Source organism: Cricetulus griseus, chromosome 4, assembly GCF_003668045.3.
Source record: "Cricetulus griseus strain 17A/GY chromosome 4, alternate assembly CriGri-PICRH-1.0, whole genome shotgun sequence".
Lineage (NCBI taxonomy): Eukaryota > Metazoa > Chordata > Mammalia > Rodentia > Cricetidae > Cricetulus > Cricetulus griseus.
This window is the reverse complement of record NC_048597.1, coordinates 173,629,637-173,655,270: the sequence shown is the minus strand read 5'-3', so window position 1 is coordinate 173,655,270 and position 25,634 is coordinate 173,629,637. Positions and strand designations below refer to the sequence as shown.

At 37.6% G+C, this 25,634-nt stretch overlaps 1 protein-coding gene across 8 annotated transcripts in view; it reads left to right on the top strand.

The window, feature by feature from the left end:
- Window positions 1-25,634, top strand: part of Glce (glucuronic acid epimerase) — a 68,568-nt gene that overhangs the window by 3,966 nt on the left and 38,968 nt on the right. For 2 of the 8 annotated variants that reach the window (XM_035443750.1, XM_027414815.2), the window contains exons 2-3: window positions 19,684-19,767; window positions 21,515-21,606. The exons of 2 other annotated variants lie outside the window; for them this stretch is intronic. The gene's annotated coding sequence lies outside the window, so the exon portion shown is untranslated. Of the gene's footprint in view, window positions 1-4,749; window positions 4,925-19,683; window positions 19,768-21,514; window positions 21,607-25,634 lie in introns of all 8 variants that reach the window. 4 more of the 8 variants (XM_027414820.2, XM_027414816.2, XM_027414814.2 and 1 more) reach the window with 3 other exon arrangements.

Here is a 25,634-nt window from a genome sequence, read left to right as displayed (position 1 = left end):
TATTTGTTGTTCATTTTTAATCCCTCTTGCTTGTTTACACATACTTGTACCTCTCCTTACATGCTTGAAATCTAGAAACCAAATTCAGTGTCTTCATAATGTTCATGATTAATTAACCTCACATGTCAGACTTGTCCTACTTTCCTAAACTCATCTTCCTCTAGATTACCTTCTCTTGTCTTACCCACAAACTGATACTAGGACTGTAGATTTTAGCCTCTTATTAAGAATTATTCAGCTTTGCACATTACAGCAGTCTTACTGCTTTTTAGCATTTTTGTTTTTTGTATCTGATACCTTACTCTGTGGCAGAATACCTGTGCAATAATTCCATGTTTGTATTTCATTCTGGTGTAGAATGAACAGCTCTCTAGTCATTTGCCTTAGGCTTGACCCCTGTATTCCATCCTTATACTGTTTTCACCACAATGCAGATCTGTTCAATAGAACTGTTTATCCATAAAGCTTTAGCATATGAGGACATTATATATGCAATAGTGGTTGAATAATTTCCTCAAAATCACATAACCAGCCTATCTGTGAGGTATTTTCTGCTAAACTAGTTGTGAACACTGGTGTGAAACTATTATTTGAGCCAGGCATGATGGCACACATCCATAAGCCCAGCACCGAGGAGGCTGAGGCAGGATTTTGAGTTTTAAATCATCCTGGGATGAATAGTGAGTGAGACTTGGTCTCAAAAAACAAAAACCTTGGTATTTTAAAGGAATACTAGATGCCTGATATTTCCCTCCAAGAAAAGTAATGCTGAAGATCTTGGAGTCTTAAAGAGCTGCTCAGAGAAAATCCTGAACCTGGATCATGTCATGTGGGGTTACCTCGGTCCCTTTATTCATATACTTCCCTAATCTTGATATTTTTCCCTTCCTTTTATTCTTTTTAAAAAAGTCACTTCACAGATTACTGAGTTATTAATATCATACTTACCAGTAATCTTTTATGTGCCCTAAAATATGCCAACTAAGAGGGTTTCAAAACAGGCATAAAACTTAATCACTTCCCTGAAGGGACATAGGTGTGTATTTGAATGAAGTCATCTTCTGGTTCAGTGGTTCTCCACCTTCCTAATGCTGTGACTCTTTAATACAGTTCCTCATGATGTAGTGACCCCCCAACCATAAAATTATTTCATTGCTACTTCATAACTGTAATTTTGCTACTGGTATGAATAGTAATGTAAATATCTGATAGGCAGGATATCTGTTATGTGACCTCAACCATAGGTTGAGAACCCCTGTTCTAGTTCTTAGCCCAGGAATGAATTATTTCTAATAGTTAGCTTAATGAATTTTTATACATGTAACTACTAGTCAGATAAAGATATTGAACCTGTATATGACATAATAAAACTTCATTCTCTTTCCTAGTTAGTATATTCCAAAGGTATCAATCACCATCAATCTAGATTGTATTTACTCTTGAACTTCATTAAAAATATGAAAGCAAGTTTTTTTTTTTTTTAATAGTTTTCTTTATTCAACCTAGTGTCTGTAAGGTTCTTTTTTTTTTTTTTTTGTGACAGGGTTTCTCTGTGTAACCCTGGCTGTCCTAGAACTTGCTCTGTAGATCAGGCTGGCCTCACAGATATCCGTCTCCCTCTGCCTCCCAAGTGCTGGGAATAAAGGCATGTGCCATCACTGCCTAGCTTCATTCATTTTTCAAAATTAGCAATAGTTTATTTTTGTTCATTGCTGTATGTTGTTCCATTGTATGTGTACATGAGTACATATTCTGTTGTTGGATATTTGGGCTAAGAACTCTTAGCTTTTAGAAAAACAGCTACTAATAACAGTTTTGTACATGTGTTTTGGTGGGCATATAGATTCCTTGGCTATAACCAGGAGTTACTTTCAGTATATTTGACATACAAGGACACATTGAGTTTACATAAAGGTTCTGAGCTGCAAAAGCTTTATATAGGTCTCCAGATTGGCAGTGAGATATTAGTAGTAGGTCTCTCTGCATGATCTCCAGAATCCAGATGGTGGTCTATCTAGAAGAAGGCATGTCTGTTCGGGCCTGTGTCTTCTATCTCAGCCCCTCCTCCATAATTTTTGGTTGGGGAAAGAGGCTCTTATTCCCATTGGTGTGTTGTGGAAATCTTAAAAGAACAGTGTTGAAATAGTTACAAGATTTTAAAAGGAATTCCTAAGCATTGTTTTAGGGGATATTTTAAATTAGAAAGGTCATTGTGTGAACCAGGCTGGGCTGCAACTTATAGATCTGTCTGACCCTTCCCAGGTTAAGGTGTATACCACCACTCCTGGCCCATTTTCCCCTTAGAGAAAATTATTGAATGATTATCACAAAATCATAAAGTTTCAAAGGCCTAAGTCTCAGGTGCAGTCACTGTTCTCATTTTTGTGTATGCTTCTACAAATAGTAGATGTTCATGTATATACATCTCTCCCCCAGTATGTTTAAGGATTAGATGTGGATACCAGATACCAGTATCTATGAATAAAATTTTGTATACAAAGTTGTATAACACCCACTTTGTCTTCCCGAGGTTACTTATTAGCACCTAACATAAGTGTGTATGTACATAATGTGTGTGTCCATGAATAAATAAGTGTATAGAATGAATATGCATATATATATGTATATATGAGATGAATTTTAGAGAATATTCATTTAAAATACTGTCTGGTTTAGATGTGGTATAGTATTTCGTATTGTGCACAAAAAATTAGAAAGGGTCTAAAAATGATTAGTATCTGGCTTGTGGCCCAGAAGAAAGAAAAGCAGGGTCTGGCAGCATTTGGCAGTAATTTTCTATAAGACAAGTGGCCTTAGCTCTTTTTATTATTACATCAATTCTTTGACAGTAGCATTTCTGTTTATAGTACTGATTCTGCAGTACTGTTCTTGGAAGGAAAGCCAATTTTTAAGAAAAAAATTAGACAGTTGATACCTAAAAGAAATTATTTGAAGTACAAAAGATATTCAGAAGAACATTTAGGGGGAAAACTCTTATGTATTAGACATTTTAGCATTTCTTTGCTTGTAATTAAGAGTTTTAGCAGAATTTTCATGACATTCTTGGTTAATAGTGAGAGTTTGAGGTAGAAAAATTGGAAATAAAAGCTATCATTTTCCTAAACTCTTACTTGCCTAATTAAAAAGCTAATCAGCCTTGATATAAACATTTTATAGTATGTATTTTTATAAGATTTTCATGCTAGTAATATAGTAGTAATTTGTATCATACATTAAAGATCTTTTTAAGCTTGACTTAAATGTGATTGCTGAATAAGTGGTTTGAGCAATAAGAGTCAGAAGGGGAATGAAGAGATGGCTTAGCAATTAACTGCTTGCAGAGAACCTGAGTTTGGTTCCCAGCACCCATGTCAGGTGGTTCACAACTAACTCCAGCTTCATAAAATCTGATACCCTTTTATGGACATTTAGACACACATGCATATGTCTCAAGTAAGAACCCACAAAAGTCTATTTACCAGTTTAATAAGGGGTACAAAGAAAAGACAAACTCATGAATACAGAACAAAACAGATGCCACTGCTGATCCATCTGCCTTCATCCAGCTGTTCTGCCCAAGGGTGAAGAGCATCAACCACAAGCCTTTCCTGGCTCCAACAACACCAAGAGAGCAAACTCTTGACCCCCCTCCTCAGTTTATCCGGTCTATGCAGAGAAAACCATGCCCATGACAAGTCACTTCCAAATCTCATTGGCTAAACAGATTGAGTTCCACAACATAAATCACCACACAGACACATAAGTAATAAATCATAAAATATACCTTTTTAAAAGAATTGTTGTTTTAATTGGATTCTAGAGTGTCTTAATAGTTGAGGGAGAAGATACTTGCTTTGTCAGTAAGTTTTTTTAAGTCCTCTATTTCTAAAAATAAAATTTGGGGATGATAGTTATTTACTGAAAACTATTTTGTATGACTCAAGATCAGTAGGGATAATATCAGGTGTCCCTGTTTACTGGAATTCATATGTCCTGTTCAAGATAGATTATAAAGTGATAGGGCCACTGAAAGAATTTATACCTAATAGAAATATGTAATTTTGGGGGAGTTTTACAAAAAGAATTTATTAGAGGCAGAAAATACTCATATTTTTCTTAGTATTCAACAATTTTTGGTAATAATACCTGCTACATATAAAGTATGTTAGTTGCTGAAGTGTGTACAGTGTTGGACAAGAAACAAAGGTCTTTGAATGTAATATTACTAAGAAACTGATGTTTGGTGTCCTTCCTTAAACATATTATTATATTATTGAACATGTGTGTATATTTATAAAAGAAGGTTCTGATTATTGAGCTTACAGATGATAAAAACAGGTTCCAACAGCCTCACTTCTTTCCTTATAGGGCAGAGTAGATAAACTGGTAGGGACAGCAGAACTACTGTGGCAGTATATACTCAGCACTGGAGTCCTAATATGTCCTCGACACTGGCTTAAATGTTTTATATGTGTCATTTTATTTGGTTCTCATTTTATAGCCAAAGAAAGGGACCCCTAAGGGTAGACGTAGCATTTGACAATTCTGTTATTTTTGTTAACAAGTTAAAAATTATGTCTTGAATAATAACACAGATAGGTGGACTTGTAATTGATTAAAAGACCCTATCCAACGTTTGAATAGTAATAGACTTGTGTTAAATAAAGCAGCAAGGTCTAGAGTGATGACTCTAGAATCAGAGTTCAGATCTCAGCACCCACTTAACAAGCTGATGAATCTTGCTCACAGTTGTAATCTCAACACTGAAGGAAGTAAAGGCGTGAAGATCTCTGGAGATCCCTGGCTGCCAGTCTAGCCAGAGGGAGACATAAGCTTCGCCTTTGGTGAGAGACCCTGTTCCAAATGAACAAGGCAGCTTAGAAGACTACACCGGAGCCCTCCTCTGACTTCTACATTCACACATGTATGTATACCAGGGTGCATATGCCTGCCTGCCTGCCTCTCTCTCTCTCTCTCTCTCTCTCTCTCTCTCTCTCTCTCACACACACACACACACACACACACACACACACACACACACAGATGAAATAGCAGCACATTCTTAGTGGCATGCCTCAAGACACTACTTTCACTCATACAGTAAGTTTTGTTTTGTTTTGTTTTGGGGCAATGTCTGTCTTTTAGAATTAGAGTACTAGTTCATGTACAGAATCAGGATCCTCATCTAACCTTATTTTTAATAATTTGAACAACAGCCTGCATTTAAGAAAATATTTGAAATGTTTGAATCTGATACACAGGTTTTTGACAAGACTGCATAGATTTTTGACAAGACTGCTCTACAGTTAAGGACTTTAAAGCCTTCACAGATACAGAGTAGGAGATTTAGAGGGCAAACACCAGTGCTCTTGTTTGCATTAATTAATTAATTAATTAATTAATTAATTAATTAAGGCAAAAAATGTCTCCACTGGAATATGGCTCCTTATTTGTCTGAAGTTAGTGTGTCTGTGGTTTAACTGTCTCCAAAGTTAGTTAGCATCTACTTCAATTCTATTGATTTGAAGTCTGTTGTCTAGAACACATTTTTTATCATTTTCTTTTTTTTGCATTAGCTTAGGTTTTTAATTCTCTTTGCCACATTTTAAAGAGGACATTGGTAATTTATTTGGAGAATAATCATAAGTGATATCTTAAAACAGACACTTGGAAAGTAACCAGTATGTTTCATGTTGTTCATTCAGGAAGAAAGTCTTCAGTAGGATAGTGGTAATGCTTTTTAATTTGGGTACTTGGATGATGTCTAATGTGCTTCCTAACTCAAATCTGTAATTTTGTGAAACATACAAACTTGGATGGTACATAGATGATTAAATATACCTTGCAGTCCCAGAGGATGTAAGTAGGGAGAAGAATGAAAGTTAGAGGGGGTGACATGGGGTATTGCATCATAATGAAGACCTTCTCAGCAGTTTAAATGAAAGTAGAGAACTGTTTTCTTCATGTGCATTAAAGCAATCCTCTGAGTAGTGCTTACTCCTTTAAACTTTCTAGTTCCGACCTGGTTTTGTAATTACTTTAAAAATTTCTTCATCAACTATAATTCCAGTTGCCAAAACTTTCACTTAGGCACTTGCTTTCATTTACTTGTAACATTTATGAATTTTTCTAATATCACATGTTAATAGGGAAATCTATACTTTCTTGATTTTCAGTCTCTGAAAATAGGCCTTATTGTTTGTTAACCATTATATTTAAAAAAATTGTGATCATCCTGCTTCAGCCTCCGAAATAGCTGTGATTAAGGTCTGTGCTACAAGGCCTACTTCATCTCTATATTTCTTAATAATATCCTCCCCCAATTAAATTTTTTTATTACATTTACTTATTGTATAGGTGTGTTGGTTGGGGGGATGGTACCCATGTATGGTGGTTGGAAGACAACTTACAGGAGTTGGTTCTCTCCTTCCACCTTGTGTGTTGTCAGGGGTTTTATTGTAAGTACTTTACCTATTGGGCCGCCTAATTTCTTTTTGCTTGTGTCTCTGTACATGCCAATTTCTTTGTCTTTTCTTTTTACCTTGCCATACTAGTATTTATAAACACAAATAATCTAGTGAAAAAATGTATTTTAGTGTGTTTGAGCAGTAGTGGAAGTTAGACATCAGCTCATCCTCCCTACTTCCTATAAAGTCTCTGTCATGCTTAATGAGGGGTCACCATTCACTTAGCATGCCTTAAAATCAAGCCGCTATTGTCATCTGTTTTGATTGACTTTTAATCAGGGGAAGCATGGGACAGTAACAGAGATCTCTTTACCTTCAGTGAAGCTAAAGACTTCCATTATGAGAAGATTTTGTTGCTGCTTCATGTGGGGTGGGAGGTGGGAGGGTGTGTTGGGTATCTCTCTGTAATGCAAATTACTATTCTCCAGTTACTATTTTACTTAAAATTAAAAAATAAAATATCTTGTGTGAATTTACAGAGCATATCTCTACTAGAAAAATGTCATGAGAACTAGGTGTGTAATCTTGTGTCATGCTATCATGTAACACTATATTCATTTGCTCCTATTTAGAAGCCAAACATCCAGTATATATTAATATAATTGTACTAATGACAACTGGGTAATTCAGTCATTGGATAACCCAAATGTGGCATAAAGTTATTTTTTTATCACCACATACATTATTATACCTTAATGGGAGTTAAATGCTAGTGTGATCTGATAGTTTTCCAGGAAACTCCTTTTTTTTTTCCTTCAAGACAGGCTTTCTCTGTAGCTCTGGCTGTCCTGGAACTCACTCTGTAGACCAGGTTAGCCTCGAACTCTCAGAGATCCACCTGTCTCTGCCTTCTGAGTGTAGGGATTAAAGGTGGTAGGTGTACCACTACTGCCCTGCCAGGAAACTTATTTTAAAGTCCTTTTTCATACGTATTTCAGTATAGACTACAAATAAAAGCTATTTTTATGCTGCTTCTCCTTCTCTTCCTCACCAAATGGCCACCGAGGGTGCAGCAGGATTGCCCAGAGAATCTGGGGGTGCAGGATTAGGAGGTCTTCCATGGAGGCAGCATTTTAGGGGCTGTGGCCATGGGGCTCATGATAGTAAAGCTGAAGGAAAGGAGTGTATCCCTGTCACCACGCTGGGCCACCTGATTAAGGACATGAAGATCAAAGCCCTGGAGGAACTCTACCTGTTCTCCCTGTCCATTAAGGAATTCCAGATTAGTGATCTCCCACCTCCCCCCAGGTGTATCTCTAAAGGATGAGGTTTTAAAAATCATGCCAGTGCAGAAGCCTACTCGGGCTGGCTAGCAGACCAGGTTCAAGGCTTTTGATGTTATTGGAGACTGCAGTGGTCATATTGGTTTTAAGTGCTCCAAAGAGGTAGCCACTGCCATCTGAGGGACCATCATCTTGGCCAAGCTTTCCATTATCCCTTTGCAGAGAGACTCCTGGGGGAGTGAGATTGGCAAGCCCTACACTGTTCATTGCAAAGTGGCAGGCTGCTGTGTTTTGGTGTTGGTACTTCTCATCCCTGTCCCCAGAGGTACTGGCATAGTTTCTCTCCTGTTCCCAAGAAGCTGCTGCTGATGACTGCTACACTCAGCCAGGGGCTGCACTGCCACCCTGGGCAACTTTGCCAAGGCCACCTTTGATGTCATTTCTAAGACCTATAGCTATCTGATCCCCACCCTCTGGAAACGGAGACTGTGTTTGCCTAGACTCCTTATCAGGAATTCACTGACCATTTTGTGAAAACCTGCACCAGAGTCTGTTCAGAGGACCAAGGCTCCAGTTGTACTCTCCACATAAGGTTTTTTATGCGAGGAAAAATAAAGTGAATTAAATCTTACAAAACAGCTATTTTCATGTAACTTTATTGTTAAGTATACATAATTTTAACTTCTAAAGTCAGTGATTTTGAGGATATACCCTTAAGTTGCCTTTATTGTCTCAGAACCCTGTTGCTTATTATTTTATTCCCAACACTTCAACAGTGTCTAATATAGAGCAGATGCCACATGTTGTATTAGTGAGTATATCGATAACTGAGCCATATGGATACACCAAAGATCTAAGAAGAATTGGATGATTGTATTTTTTCCGTCTCTGCAGTAAGTTTATTTCTATTTTGTCTCAGTTATACAATGTTTGTCAAAACCAGAAAGTTGTTTTGGTTGGCTTCCAAGATTTACCTGAAAATGACTGGTAAGAATCTTAGTTTCACCCAGTAGTGGCGGTGGATGCCTTGAATCCTAGCACTTGGAAGGCAGAGGCAGGCAAATCTCTAAGTTCGAGTCCAGCTTGGTCTACAGAGTAAGTTCCAGGACTGCACAGAGAAACCCCATCTCAAACAACAACAACAACAAAAACAATTACACAATTTTTAGAAAGTTAGTATTTAGGGCTAGAGAGATGGCTCAGTGGTTAAGAGCACTGGCTAGGCTCACAACCAAAAAATATAAATACAGGACAACTTTCCTAGAAAGCCTAAAGCTTTTTAAGAAAGCATTCTCTCTCTCTCTCTCTCTCTCTCTCTCTCTCTCTCTCTCTCTCTCTCTCTTTCTCTTTCTCTCTCTGCCTCTGCATGTGTGTTTGTGTTGTATTATGTGTGTATATATGGGTTAGAGAGCAGCTCATAGACATTGACTACCTCTTTATGGATTCCAGTGATTGAGTCATCTCACCAGCTGAAAGCTAAAAAACTTTAAGCTACTGTTTTATAGTTTGTACATTTTCTTATTTGAAGTTAATCTTAAATATCAAGCTTTTAAAAACTACTTGTAGTTCAGTTTTCCTCACCTATACAAATTAAAACATACTATTACTTCCTCAAAGGAATGTTATGAGAATTAGATGAGTTATACATGAAGCTCTCACAGCAATCCTTGACACACTTAAGTGTTCTTTGAAAGAAATTATTCTGAGCCAGGCATGGTGGCACATGTCTGTAATCCCAGCTCTCAGGCGGCTAGACAGGATTGGGAGTGGGAGGCTAGTTTTGGCTACAGAGTGAGACCTGGTCACAAAGAGCACAAACCAAACCAGGAAAACAAAATAGCTGATCACTATTATTAAAGTACATACTTAAACAAGGGCAGTTTTTCACTTACCAGATTGACAAAGATTAAGCAGTAATGGCAAGGATGTGTAGAATTCCTCTGCTGTACCATGGGCAGGAGTAGAAGCATGCACAATTTCTTTGGAAGGTGAGTTAACTTCCTGAAGTGATAAATGTTCATACTTTTTAATTCAGTCATTTTTAATGATTTTTCCTTTGTTCATTATAGTATTAATTATATTATCAAAAGCCATAAACGACTCTTAATGTGATGTGGTTAAAAAATAATGACACAGCTACACACTGAGGTGTTATATAGCTATAAAATGAAAGAAAAGGAGCATTAATATGTTCATCTTAAGACACACACCCCCCTTATTTTGAGACAGTATCTCCCTATGTATCCCTGACTGGCATGGAACTTATTATGTTGACCAGGTTGACCTTGAACTCAAAGAGCTATCTCTGCCTTGGCCTCCTGATGTACCATCATGCCTGGCTCCATTCTTCAGACATCTCACTGTGGGGAGAAGGGGAGCTGCAGAAAGGTTTATGGCATGCCAGTGTTTTTTTGTTTTTTTTTTTTTTCCTTCTCATGAATTTGTTTAACAGTTTCAAATCAAAGAAGATGTATTGGGAAGATGGGTTGTTGTTGTTGTTGTTTGCTTCATTTATTTATTTTTTTACATTCCAATCCCAGTTTCCTCTCCCTTCTCTCCTCCTGCTCCCCCCCCCATCTCCTTGGACCTCCCCTAGGAAGTCTACTAAGTCTGTCACCAGTATTATTATAAGAAAGTTGATTGTTTGTATATGTATGTGTGTGTTCATCTCCATGCACACAGTAAAACATTTATAATTTAATATGCATTGACTTCTTGAAGAATGTGAGTTTAAAAAGGAGTAATTGCTTCTAGAGGGACTGAAGAAAAAGGACTAGAAGATTGACAGTCTGAGATGCTATACTCGTTTATATTTATATTCATACCACTTCAGTGACTCTGTGTTTTTAAATCTTGAAGCATTTATAGGTCCTCAGGAAGTTGCAGCCTTGATACAGAGAAGTCCCACTTACCATTACTCCTGGTGGTACCATTTTATATCATTCTAGCACAGAATGAAAACCATGACACTGACATGATACAGTCTGCATACTTTCCCCAGATTACATCATTGTTTATATATATTCATTGTGTGTTTATGTATTATATATATCCTAACCAAATTTTATCACATCAGTCTTGTAATCATTACCATAGTCAAGATAACACAACTGTTCCCTCACCACAAAAAAATCTCTGGGTCATCCTGTTATAGTCATATCCATCATCCTAACCTCAGGCTTTAAAAAGCATACACTCCTTTTTTTAAAAAAAAATGTATTATTATTAAGTATATGGTGTTTTCATGGGGTGGGGCCTAGGCCTGGCCCAGGATGATGTGGTAGACTTTGGGGAGCCCCTTTTGAGGGCCTTACCCTGCCTGTGGAGTGGAGGGGGGATGGCTAGGGGCAGGTGGGATGTTGGGGAGGAGGGGAGGGAGAGAGAGAGAAGGGATTGATATCTGAAGCAAGCTTGTTCCTAATTTGAACTAATAAAATAAAATTAAATTTAAAAAAAGTATATGGTGTTTTGCCTGAAGGTATATCTGTGCACTCTGTGAATGCCTGGTGCCTATGGAGGCCAGGGACAGGCTTTGGGTCCCCTGAAACTGAAGTTGTAGATGGTTGTGAGCTGCCATGTGGATGCTGGCAATCAAACCCAAGTCCCCTGGAAAAACAATGAGTATTCTTAACTCTGAGCCATCTCTCCAGCCCCCTAAAAGTGTATAGTCTTACAGAAGATATAATGGAGATATATAAACACGGCTGTACAAAACAAAACAAAAAGAACAGCAACAAAAGAATAAAGGATGTTTCTTGGCCTATTTCACATTGATGCAACAGTATCTGTGATTGGCTTACTCATATTTAAGCATCCCAAGGGGCTAAAGATTAGAAAAGACTGAACAGTAGTTCTGATTCTGCATTAACTGATATTAATTAACTTAGGCTTATGAAATAAGAAAACTGAGAGCTTTTTGTGACCCCTTTCAAAATAATGTTCATTTTGTAGATAATTTCACCTGAAAAAGGGCTATGATTTTACTCATTTGTCAAATATGTGTATGACTGTATAATGCCAATCACTAGTGTAGGTCCTAGAAATACACCAGTTAACAAAATGAGCAAAAATTTCTATCTTCATAAAACCTACATTTTGGATGTAGACTAAAAAGACATAAAGCATGTTTGATGGTAAATGATAAAGAAAAAATAGGAAGGGAGGGAGAGTGTGGGAAGAGTTGCACTTCCCACAGAGGTGACTTAGAAAGTTACTGACAAGGTGACTTTTAAACAGCAGAAAGGTAGTCAATGAATAATGTATGCAGACAGTACAGGGTATTGTAGGCCCAGGGCTGGCTGGAGCACGTTGGAGGTAGTTGAATGAAACCTGTCATTGGAATGGAGTGATAGTAATAGAAGATGGGTTCAGAAAGGTGGTGGCAGTTGGGAGCCCATTCCCCATATAGGGTTACTCTCTCAGCCCAGATACAGGGAGGAGGGCTTAGGTCCTCCTCCAAATGATGACTTTGATGATTCCCCCATGGAAGGCCTCACCCTCCCTGGGGAATGGATGGGGGGTGGGATGGGGGCATCGATGGAAGGATGGGAGGGAGAGGGAACTGGGATTGATATGTAAAATAAGATTGTTTCTAAATTAAATAAATAAGAAAGGTGGTGGCAGTGGACGATAGATCAAACAAGATCTTAGGGCTTTTATTGCTGTGAAGAGACATTATGACCACGGTAACTGTTATAAGAAAAACATTTAATTGGGGTGCCTTGCTTACAGTTCAGAGGTTCAGTCCATTATTATCAAGATGGGAAGCATGGTGGCATGCAGGCAGACATGCTGGAGTAGCTGAGAGTCTTACATCTTTCAGGCAACAGGGTGACACTGGGAGTAGTTTAAGCAAAGGAGACCTCAACACTCACCCCTACAGTGGCACGTTTCCTCCAACAAGGCCACATCTATTCCCAATAAGCATATGCCTCTTAATAGTGTCACTTCCTGTGAGATTATGGGAGCCAGTTACATTCAAATTACCACAGTGACTGTGTGGATATTAGCTTTTAGTCTAAGGCATAGGGAAGGATGGATTTGAACAAAACAGTGATATGATTGGACTTTTAAAAATCTTTCCACTTTGGGGGAATGACCAAAGATGGACAAGAGCAGAAGCAGCCAAACCATTAGAAGACCTCTGTATCCATCTAGGTGAGAGGCCCTTAGATCAGGCAGTAGAAGTAGTAAGTAACTGAATAAGGTCAACAATGTTTGTTGATGGTGAGAAAGCAGGGTGCAAAGAATTAGGAAAAGTGGAAGGTTAAGCATGAGTACCAGAAGGATAGAGCTTGCTGTGTTGGGTAAAACTGAAGGAAACTATTTTGGAGGAGAAAAGTTTTGGCTATAGTAATTTTGAGATACATATTAGGCATCTAATTGAAAAAACTTCTGGTTCCTGAATCTTGGAAAAAAAAAAAAAAAGAAATGGACTAGAGATTTAAGTTTTGGAATTGAAAGAGATTAGATCAGATGGCTTCAGTGAGGTCCCAAGACTGATTTGAGGCACTACAGTGTTTAAAAGTTAGGTAGAAAGGAACAGTAAGGGCCAGAAAAGCAAACTTAGGAGGACCTGATTTAAGAGGAAAAGCTGCTTAGACAGTGGCCTGAAGGTCAGATAAAGAAGAAAATATTTCAAAAGGAGGATGAAATTGCTATCTAATGCTGTTGACCGTTAAAGAGGACTGGTAATTGATTGTCATTTTTGGCAACGTGGTGTTAATGAATTATAACAGGATATGGAATAAGAATAATCTACAGATACCTAGGATCTCTCCCTACAACGTGGAGTTAGTATTCTAATAAGAAAGTTTGATGAAGTGGTGTAGTGGGAAATCTGATTGCAATAGATTGAAGAGGAAGGGGGAAGAAGTAAAAAATGGCAGAATGTATCCTTAGGAATTTTGCTGAAGAAATTTGGTAATAGAGAAAATGAAAGGTTGAAAAAAGATTTGTTTTTTAGATGGAAAATTGACAAGTTTGTAGGAGCTGAGTAAGGAGAAATTTGCTAGGGAGTGGGAGCGGATGGTGACTGGAGATGGAATGCATGAATAGAAGAGGGGGCCATATCTGACCATAACCAGCTGATGCTAGTAATAAAAGACATGAGAATAATAGGGCACCGATATAGTTAGATGTGTTTGTGAGCTTGTGAAAGTTTGTATTGCTTCCATGTGCTCAGTAAAATGGGAACTAGGGTCAGCATGTGAAAATGAGACTAAGAGGGAGGAATGGGAGACTCCTGAAGAACAAAGGTATAAAGTGGTCATGTAGGAGAGTGACAGTGAATAAAATAGTTGTACTTGTTAGGCATCATTAAAGACTCACTGAAGATTTCTGCTCTTGGATTTATCCAACAAAGACTCTTTCTAGCCACATTGAGCTGTATAAGTACCAACAAAGAATAAGCAGAGAATTGGGTTGGTACCATTTTTAGCCAACCAAGACTGAGGGAGAAAAACATGAGGTTTTGTGCAAGACAGAAAAGTAATAAATGGTTGCATAGGGATTTAAACTTAGGTAAGATGGGGATTGAGGAAGACAACAAAAGAGAATGAAAAGGAGAAAAGTGATGGCAGTAGACTAAGGAGTGATGGCACAAACTTATAATTTTAGCATGTAGGAAGATGAGTCAGGAGAACTGCAAATTTGAGTTCATTCTGGACTACATATTGAGACTGTCTCAATAAACCAAGTAAATAAATACTAATTTAAAAGCAGCATGTAGATTTGTTAGGTTGAAAGCTTGGTAGGGTTAAGATGTTAAAAGTGAGTGAACTGGGGGTTGGGGCCTTAGCTCAGTGGTAGAGTGCTTGCCTAGCAAGTGAAAGGCTCTGGATTCAGTCCTCAGCTCTGGGGTGGGGAGGGGACAGTACAAAATAAAGAGAGTAAACTGATAAAGCTGGTGCTTAAATATGATGTTATATAATTGCATTACTTAAATTAACACAGTTTAAGCTTTGATCATGGGTATAAGTGGCTAAAATAAGATTGAAATAGGGTCATGGGAAGAGAGATCAAGGAATACCTAAGCAAGGATTTGGGGAGGAGAGAATGATAATGGTGGAATGAATAAGCAGCTGTAGTCTTAAGTGAATGGAACATTTGATAGGCAATTCCAACAGTAGGGGCAGTGGGTGGTTGTAGTCTGGTGACAATTGAATCCAAGTTGGATGTTTTTAGGGAGGAGGGGTAGATGTGTGGAATGGACATGGGATACTTGCTCTGCCTCCAGGCTCTGTAGTAAGAGGAGCTGGGTTAGTGAAGACAGCACACAAGGAAACAATAATAAGGGAGAACCAAGTTGACAGATGAATATCATGTATGGAGGCATAGACTGTAGGAAGAGTAGATGTTGAGGATAGTAAAAACTAATGTGGTTTGGAATTGAAGACTTTTTCCTTCCTCTTTGATGCCTTTTTTTAGTCTTACCTCTTTTAGAATCATTTACAACCAAGATGTATTCTCTGTATTTGATCATATAGAATTTTATCCTAAAATGTGAATGCCAGCTAGGTGTAGTGGTACATGTCTTTAATCCCAGCACTCAGGAGGCAAAGACAGACACATCTCTGTGAATTTGAGGCCAGCCTGCTCTATATAGTGAATTCCAGGACAGTTAGATCTACATAGTGAGACCCCTCTCTGGGGGGATGGGATAGGGAGGGGGGTGCCATTCCCAAGACCAAGGTTAGCAGAAGTATAGTTTAACTTTCCCAGGACTGAAACCAGGCATTGGTGGCACACTTCTTTAGTCCCAGCACTAGGGAGGCAGAGGCAGGCAGATCTCTGTGAGTTCGAGGCCAGCCTAGTCTACAGAGTGAGTTCCAGGACAGCCTCCAAAACAATACAGGGAAACCCTGTCTCAACAAACAAACAAACAAACAAGAAAAAAAAAACGACAAATGAAACAAAACTTTCCCGGGATTGATTGTAAACATTAATGAGGATTCTTGTTACAGTTGCTCAATTATTTCCTCCATTTAGTTGTAGCTCTGGAAATTGAGTGTAGAATGACACATCTCCATGTGTGCTTGCCTCCTTCCAAGTTTTTCAGGAGTACCCTATCAGAGAAAAATCACTATAAAAAGTAAACAGAGCTGTCCCATTTCTTTTCCAAAGTTCATTCTGTAGCTTAATGCTTGTCTTTCTTCTCTTTGAATCATTTACTAAATGAGTAACTTTTTAAATTTTTTTTTTAGATTTGAGAGAATGTTTTGCCTCACAGATCCCTTTTATATATGTTAGCTAATATATGTTCCAGGTATGACTGAACATTAAATATGAAAAAATACCAATTCAGGTAGCCTTACATAATAGGTAAATCAATCTGTTTAACACAGCTGGAAGTAGAGGAAAGGTAGACTTCTAGGTTAGTCAGTGAATGTATTAATAAAGACTGAGAAGATTCAGATTCTACTAATGGGAGGTTTTTGAAGGGGTAAGGGGCACCAGGCTCTAGTGATGGGAAGAACAGGGCTTTCATTCTTACATGATGTGTGCTTTTTGGGGTGGTTTGTTTCTAGTTTGCTGTGGGGTGTTCATGAAATTGGAATGGTCAAGGAATGCCTCCCTTGGAATATTAAAGGGAACAGGCAGAAGTTCAGATGAAATGAGTCCTGGAGCTGTTTGTTTATCTGAGCTAAAGTCTTTGGGGAGAAGGGCAAAAATAACTTATTATTTCAGTCAGGATTGCTGATATATTCAGATGGAGATAGGAGCTCTAACAGTAATAAAATGATTTTTAGCTGGAATGGCTTCTGATAAATACCTTCCTTGAACACTTGTTTTGGTATTTGGTCTCTGTTTGATAGTCCAAAGGTGGAAAAATGCTGGTCCTGTGTGTGAAAGCAACCATTAAACACTGATCCTGTGTGTGAAAGTAATCTTATGTTTATACTGTTTTGGATACTCAGCTTTCAATACTTTACTGACTTCCTGGGCTTTTTAAGTTTTTTAGAAATAAGGATGTTAACACATTTGTACCATCTAAAAGCATTTTAAAAATAAATAGGAATATGAAAATCTCCACTCCTAAAGGAAGCTGAGATAGTCAAGTCTTTGTGAATTTGCACAGTGGTGCTTTTAGTCACTGAATAATGGAATATGTTAGGGTAGAAAACATAACAACAACAACAAACCCAGTCAATTATAGTTCAGCATGACTGTATATAACTTTGTAATCTTGAGCAAACTAGTTAAACCTAAGACTTATTTTTCCATCTGTAAAATCATGTATATTGAGAGGTATGTGGAGATGTGATACTGTCTGCCCTACATGTCAATAGGACAATCATAATGAAGGTGTGAAAGTGCCTTGGGAAATGTGTAACACTACACAACACAAACTTAGCTCAGCTTAGTCAAGTCTTGCTTTTAACTGTGGACTTAGTTTCTCATCTAAATATTGTATTCCTTTTATTGCTGATAGTTTAGAAGAAGAAAAATGAAAATAATGTCTAGATTTGATATTGGATGTAAATACATTGGTGTCTTTGGTAGAAGATGTAGCTCAATATGAAAGAATTAAATACCTTTAAAGGTTTTTTTTTAAATCATTTGAAAATGTATTTTTTCAATTCCTAGTCTGTAATATCTTTAAATTGTTGAATTCTTTAAATTGTTGTATGTGAACTTTTCACCTTGGATTATCAATAGAAAATTATTGTTGTGTATGTATGTATGTATGCATTGTGTATGTGTATGGTACATGCCTGTGAGTGTGTGGATATGTGTTTCTATATGCACACATGCCAAGGCCGGAACAGCATATGGGGTGTCTTTGTGTATGGCTCTCCACCTGTTTCCAAACCAGACTCAAAATTTGGGGTAGGGTAGCTGACTAGAGAGCTCTTGGGCTCTGACTGACTGTCCTCCAATGTTAGTATTACAGGCATGCACAGCCATACCTGGCTTTTTATGTGAGTGCTAAGAATTACTCAGGTCCTCATGCCCTCTTACCATCAAGCCGTCTCCCTGGTCCTGGAAAAGTTTTTTTTTTTTTTTTTTTTTTTTTTTTTTTTTAACAATCTTGTTGCTTATTGTTTGATTCTGCACTGATTCCTCTTCTAATTAGTATGTATTCAGAAGAATGCACACTAACTTAATATAATGCTAGAATGGTAATTAGGGAGTTAAACTTGTCAGAATGTAAATAAATGATTGAAATATGAATGCGATATTTTGGTACTGTTGAAGTTATTCACATTATTCTGCCATATTGGCATAAATCACTGAGGGAATCCTATTGGTTTCTATAGTCATTTTTAAATATATACCTTTTATGGTGCTTGCAGTCTAATGGATGGAGTTAGAAAATAAATGGTAAAATACAATGTATCAACAATAAATACTACAGAGAAAAAGGAGAGAAAGGGAATGTGTAGAGGGTTGAGAAACATGGGATTTGGAGGTGGGCAGGCTTGAGAAAGTGGCTAACGAGTGAAGACCAAAAGGAATAATCTTGATCTGTAATTTAGGGAAGAACATTGCAATTACCAGGTATAGTAAGTGTAATGTCTGTGGATGCCTGGAATGTTCAAGAAGGAGAAAGCCACTTCACTGAATTAGAATCAGATGAGGGGAGAACAATAGCGATCAGAGAAGTGAGAAACTTTGTTGGGACTTTGCCTGTTGACCTGAGAATGATGCCATGGGGGAGTTTTGAACAGAGTGACCACATGACCTAACTATTCTTAACGGTGAAGAGACTTGAGGGTTCAAGGCAGAAAGGCAGTTTACGAGAATATTGCAGTTAATCCATGAGCCTCATAGCAGTGAACATTTTTTTTATGAGGTTAGATTTTTGTTTTTAAGTAAAATTGACAACTAAAGGATGAGAGGTGGGGATAGAGAGAAGAGGCAAGAAACAGAGCTAACTAAGGTTTTTGATCTATGCAACTGGAAACTTAGTGTTGTCATTTAGTAAAAGGGGGAAGACCAGCGGTGGAAGAGACTGTGTGGTTTGTGCTAAAACTAATCAAGGCTTTAATTCTGAAATGCAATACATATTAAATGCATAAGTAAAATATGCTCAACAGGTAATTGTGTATATTAGAGAACAGTTGTGGAGAGAAGAACAAACTATAAATAATTTGGATATGTCAGTTTGTAGATGGTGGATATCTAAGTCTGGAGGAGGCCGCTTGGGGAATAAACATAGGTGCAAGAGGAGAGGTCCAAGAACTGAACTCCAGGGCTCAGGTAGAGAGATGGGGAACCAGCAAAGGAGAATGAAAATAAAGCCAGTAAAGCTGATATTCTGAGAGTTGTGTGCTTCCAGGATGAGGTTATTTTTGTCAGCTGCTGCTCATGGGTAAAGTAAGAATAAACTGGAAATTGGTCATTTTAATTAGTAATGTGGAAGATATTAGGCAAAGTTTGGGAAAGGAGCCTGATGGGTGTGGTTTCAAGAGGGAGTGGGAAAGGCTGAGGGTGTAGCTGGGTGGTAAAGCACCTACCTAGAATGGGCTTGGCCCTGGATTGATTTCCAGCAGTGTTAAAAAATTAAGGGGAATGGGCAATTTTGCTGTAGAAGGATCTACTTCCTAGCTTATTCATACAGTAGTTGGCAGGATCCATTTCTTCTCAGACTGCCTGTGGCCAGAAGCTTCTCTGTTCTTTGCCATACGTACCTGCAAAACATCTCACAGCTGTCGGGCAGTGGTGGCACATATCTCTAATACCAGCACTTAAGAGACAGAGGCAGGCAGATCCCTGTGTTCGAGGCCTGCCTGGTCTACAAAGCAAGTAGAGGCCAGGACAGGCTCCAAAGCTACATAGAGAAACCCTGTCTCAAAAAAACCAAACCAAACCAAAACAAAAAAAAACAAAAAAACTCTCAGAGCATGTGAGCTGACTTTGTCAGTGCAAGCAAGAAGACAAGAAAGAGTCCCAGCATAGAGCATGGCAGTAGGAACATCAGTCTTTAGTAACCTTGTCACAGAAGTGGCATCATGTATGTCATTTCTGTCATTATTTTTTGTTATCAGGTTACTAGAGTACATATGTGAATACCGGGGAGCTGGAATCATGAGGGACATCTTTGAAGTTTGACATCCAGTCCACAGATACTGGTACAGTAAGATGCTCATCTGGTTGCATTAGTTTTTTCAAGCATCTTCATAATTGGTAACAAATCATTTGTAAGAGAACTGGGTGACAGTAAGAATTTGGTTTAGGACAATTAGATAACATGCTTTTTACCCATGTTCCTATATTTTAGTGGTTTCCTTTTATGAAATGAGTGAATATTAATAGAGTGTTAAAGTCATGCTATGTCCAGTGAGTGACACATGTCTGTAATTCTAACATTGTGGAGGCTGAGTCAGGAGGATGACAAGTTAGAGGCTAGCCTGAGAACATAGTAAGACCCTGTGTGAAAACAATCAGACCACTACTACCAAGAAAAGAAGTTAAAATTATATCTGTAAGAACTCAACAAAATAGGAAAGTTGTTAAAAATCAGAAAATATGTAGATATTTTTATAGAAATTCGAAAGATTGTTATATTTTAAGATAATTCAAGTTTTCATACATTTCCAACATAGATACTATTTTATGACTTGGAAGGAGGTGGTTATATAAAAATCTCTGCAGTGGAAGTATAGCTGAACTTGATATATACTATAAAATAATCTTTCCTTTCAAAACTAAACTCTTAACAGACCATGGATTCCAACTGTTTCTTGTTACTGTTGCCCACCCCCTTAGAAAAATTTATATGTTGAAGCCAGTTCAATCTTTGTAAGAGAACTAAAGAATATATCCCTAGACTCACAGCATGTTAGATATTAGAAATAACTTTCCAGCTGAGGAAATGGCCACACAGAGATGTACCCAAGCTTGCTGTTGGCCCAGCTAGTGCCAGATGCCAAGCTTCCTGGTATTATAAATTGCTAGGAATGAACCATATGTAACTGCTTAGGAGTTTTAAGAATACTCATCCTTGTCTCATATTCAGACCTGAGTTTGGGGTGTAATTTGCACATTGAGATTTTTAAATGCTGCTATATGGTTCCAATATGCATAGAGTTTAGGTATTTGTGCTTTTCAGGGAATTGGTGTGCTTTAAAGACCCTGAGTCAAACCAATAGTGCAGCCTCTGTCCATCCTGATTCTTTAATCTCATATTTGATTGGGTTTGGCCAGTGTCGTGAGAAAAATCTTTACCTTAAGAAATAACCAAGGGGAGAGGGAGCTGGGATTGACATGTGAAGAAAGCTTGTTTCTAATTTAAATAAATAAAAAGAACAAAAGAGAACCAAAAGAGAACCAAAGTCTTGAGAAACCAAGAAACAGAAATAACCAAGGATTTTGCTGTACAGAATTTCCTAATAAAGTAATCCTGTTGTAGTTTGTGTTTTGTAAATACTCTGTGCAGATTTTTTTCTTTCTTTTTTTCTGTGCAGATTTCTTAATCATTAAATAGAAGTTCTTTGACACTGACGAGGAAAGGAGAAAGTCTTCTGCCATCTGTGTTGTGGCAGGCTTTGCTGTTGTGTTAACTAGATAAAATTCTAATTACTGTTAAACAGACTGTTTGTGAGGTTGTTGTTAATATTTTAGAGTAAGTGTGTAAACACAAAGTGGCAAAGAGGTGGTTCCAGGCATAGAAACAAAAACTTTAACTTTGAACATAAATCGATTCTAATCTGAAACAGGATTCTTTTTTTTCATAATTAAGTTCATTTATTTGCCACAAACAATGAACAATAATTTAAAAGTTTTTTTAAAAATTAAAGAGATTTGGATAGCTAGTGAAACAACTTAGATAGAATCTTTTAATTGGTATATTGATTTTCTCAAATTTTTTTTTCCCAGACAGGTGGTGGTGATGCACAACTTTAATCCCAGCATTCAGAAGGCAGAGATAGGCAGATCTCTGAGAGTTCAAGGCCAGCGTGGTCTATAGAGTGAGTTCCAGGACAACCAGGTTTTCACAGAGAAACCCTGCCTTAAAACCCAAAAAGTTAAATATGTATATTTTTTCCATAAAATGAATTTTTTCATCTCTGAAACAGAATTCTTTAATAATATATTTCTTGGTTCTGTGGCAAGAAACAAAATGTTTGCAGCTTGGTGCAATGTCTCTGTGCTGCTCTTCTGTTCTTTGCATGATGTAGACAAGACATTGTGACTAAAATGCTAACTAGTGATTGGTTTGTGGCATGCTTTCCCTTCTCATCTTCTCCCCTCCACACCTCTTCCCACTCCTTCCTTTCCCTCCTTTCTCCCATTTGAGACTGGATCTCACTGTGGCCTAGGTTGCCCCAGTCTCGAGGGTTCTTGGGTTCCAGTTTGTCCCGCCATTTTGTTCTTTTAAGTATAAGGTTGGTTTTGGTTTGGATTTTTTTCCTTACTAAAGGACAGATGTGGGACTGTGAAGTAAAAGAGTTAAGACTAGCCTATTGATAGCAGAACTTGGTGGGTAGAGGTAGGCAGACCTCTGAGTTCAAGGTTAACCTGATATACATAGAGAGTTCACAAATGTGCATGCACACACACACACACACACACACACACACAATTAACTCTACAAATATTGTTGATAGCAAAGTCCCCTCTCTTTCATTCAGCAGCTAGCAAGCAAAACAAAAACCAAAAAAACCTGCAGTGACTTTGAAGCAGTATTCAACAGTGAAGAATCGCCAACTCAGAAGCAGATTAAAACCTCAGGATGCAAGTGATGGTGCATGACTTTAATCCCAGCACTGGACAGGGGATCTCTGAGTTTCTGGCTAACCTGGTCTACAAAGCAAATTCTAGGCCAGCCAAGGCTACATAGTGAGATCCAGTCTTAAAAAAAATAAATTAATTAGAACAAAAGCACCTTCTCAGTATGGTTTTTCTGTAAATAGCCCAACTTTGAACATAATGGGAGAGATTTAGTGTTTGCTGCTCTTAAGGTTTGTCTTCATCACACGTTAGTTCTCCACTGTGCTCTCAGGGAGCTGCCATTTACCTCTTATGAGGCCATTACAGGATTCTCATTAGTTGTTCCAAGACTTCTAAGGGCAGTTAATCTAAGTTTTCTCAGTGGTCCCAAAGCAGTAGTGGGGAACTTTAGTAATGGATTGGAGTGAATATATATATAGTAATGGATTGGAGATATATGAGATTTATAGATGATCTACCCAGGCATTAATTTCAAATGTATCCCTCACAGAATTTTTTATCAGAGCAGTTAGCAAGTGGCTAATAAAAAACCAGTTTGCTATACAATACATAAATATATAAATGTCACAAAGTTTTTAAGGTTCCTTCTTAATTTTGGTACATACCAAGCTCTTAAACCCCTTCTTGATTTTTTTGCAATTTAGCATTATTAAATTGGATACAATTTTGGGTATATAAATATATTTACAGTTTCATGTACATATGTGTGTATGCATGTGGAGCCCAGAAGTCAACTTCTGGTGTCATTATCTAGGATCCATACACTTTGGTTTTTTTTGAGACAGTTTCTCACTAGCCTGGAACTCATGAAGAAGATGAGGCTGGCTGGCTAGTGAGCCTCACAGATCCACCTGTCTGTCTCCCTAGTGCAGCTATTACAAGCATATGTCAGCAGACCACATTTTCTTTTACATGGGTTTCTGAGGACTGGATTCAGGTTAAAGCAAGTTCTTTAAGTGTCTCTCCAGCCCTGTGGTAAATTGTTAACAGTCTGAACTGAAGTAGATACAGAACTTCGTTTCTGAAAGAGAGTGATTTACTTTCGTGGAGGTTGACCTTTGTTGTATTACTGTCAGGGTATTAACTTGAGTGAAGCTGCTTTCATTTTGATAGAGGCAGGTGGTAATGTGCTATAATATTTTAAAGGTGCTTGTGAAATATTGTTTTCTAGGAACTTCGTTTTTAGCACCTCAGTAGCTAAGAAACTATAATATACTGTTGGGTTTAATTCATGTGTAAAAATTCTTATTAAATAGAACTTGAAGAAAAGTAGGATATTATGGTAAGTAACAATGATAATGACTGAGGTCTGTTGTTTTTTAATAGTACCATTTAGTCTCCCCCGTTTAGGTTCTTTAAAAAGTTTTATAATAAAAAGTAATTACCTGGTTACCCCAGCTTATTGTCTATCAGAGCTGCTTAAATTTTTTTTACAATTGTGACCTCTTGCCAAAAATTTTCATGTGACCCCCCCAGATATATAGGTATTTAAAATGTGTACAAATCAAACATTATTGATAATCATGTATTGATTTAAAAACATTTCTTTGGTTTACATATAATGTTGCCATTCATTAAAGATTAAAGTGAATTTGCATACTAATGAGATGGGTATTTTTTTCTATAGGAATTAAATCTTGTCTAACTATTTGACACTGCTGGGCGTAGGGCATCTTCACTGCCTCCCTCCCCCAGACAGGGTTTCTCTGTCCTTGGCTTTCCTGGAACTCAATTTGTAGACCAGGCTGGCCTTGAACTCACAGAGATCCACCTGTCTCTGCCTTCTCAGTGCTGAGGTTAAAGGCAAACACCACCCCACTGCCCAGCCAAATAACCATTTTTAAATAAAATATTTGAGCCTAATATAACATTATTGATATACTAATTTGATGTTTGCATACTGAGAAATGATGATAAGAAAATTAAAATTCATTGATTTCAATAATTAAACCATTATGTTTCTGTGAGGGCAGAAAAGTTTTTATGTACATTTTAAAACACTGCAATTTATAGTGTAATGGTTTAGAATCTGAGCTTAGGTGTTTGAGGCAGTGTGTATTGGCACTGCATGACATGAAAGCATATGTACCATGTGAGTTAAGTTTTCAGAACCAGGGTTGTAGTGAAGTCCATGATGCATCACAGAAGAACACTTACAGAAACACTCTGGGATCATTGCTTGTTGGTTTTTGAATCAAGCTTTGGTTGTTGCACATGCAGCAGGAACCTTTTACTGTTGATTGATTTTTGTGACCTCCATTTGAGTTATGCAACCTCAGATGAGGTCGCAGCCCACACTAAGCAGCTATGAGTTGACTTTCTTTCCCATTGCCTCTTCTAAAGGCCAACTGTATTTACTCACAGTAATTTCCATGATCATAGGATTTTTGTCTTGTTTTATTTATCTTATTAAATGTTTGTTAATTGACTAAATAAATGAAGTATTCAGATGGCTGCTATTTGCTGGCATTATTGTAAGCTCTAAAGACAAAGAGGAGTTTGGTGTCATGGTCCTACACAACAAGGAAAAAAGAAGAAATAATGATTGAGGGTTTCTTGGTTCTTTTGAGAAGGGAGAGAAATCTCTGTGGTTCTGAACATTAAAATATAGGAGTTGCATAAACACGTCCAGTGCCACAGAGAGACAACCAAGATGTACTAACCTGGCAGAAGCTGGTGGCAGGTGTCTTGCAATTTTGGAAGTCTAACTTGGTTATAGATCAACCTTTTAAAAAGTAAATGGCACATCTAGTAGATAATGTGAAACAGTAAACACCTGGCTTGATAGTAGGAGCTATTCGAATGGATAGTGAAGCTAAACTGATCTTGTTGAATTTTTACAGATACCACATACAGGTAGATTTGTTAAAAGGGAATCAGTAACCAATGCTAATTATTTCTCCCACGATGTGTTTCTGGAGAAAACCTAAATTCTTGAAGCATACCATTCATTTCTAATTGAATGTCATATTATGACAGAAGGCCTTGGGGTGAAAGCTGTTCGTTACAGACCCATTTGTTGCCCATTTGAAAGTAGTACAAGTATAGATGAGTGGAGGATGGCTATTTGAAATTGTTGCTGACGTTAGTAGTACAGTGGAGAACTGAGTTTGCCTTAGAAGTAGTTGACTGAATAATATTTTTTAAAATAAGTAGGATTAACAGTAACCAAAAGGTTAAATGGTATGATGAAAGTGTTTGAGACATATAGGGCCTTTGTGTTTAATTTTATTTCATTATTATTAAAATGCATAGACTTTGATGT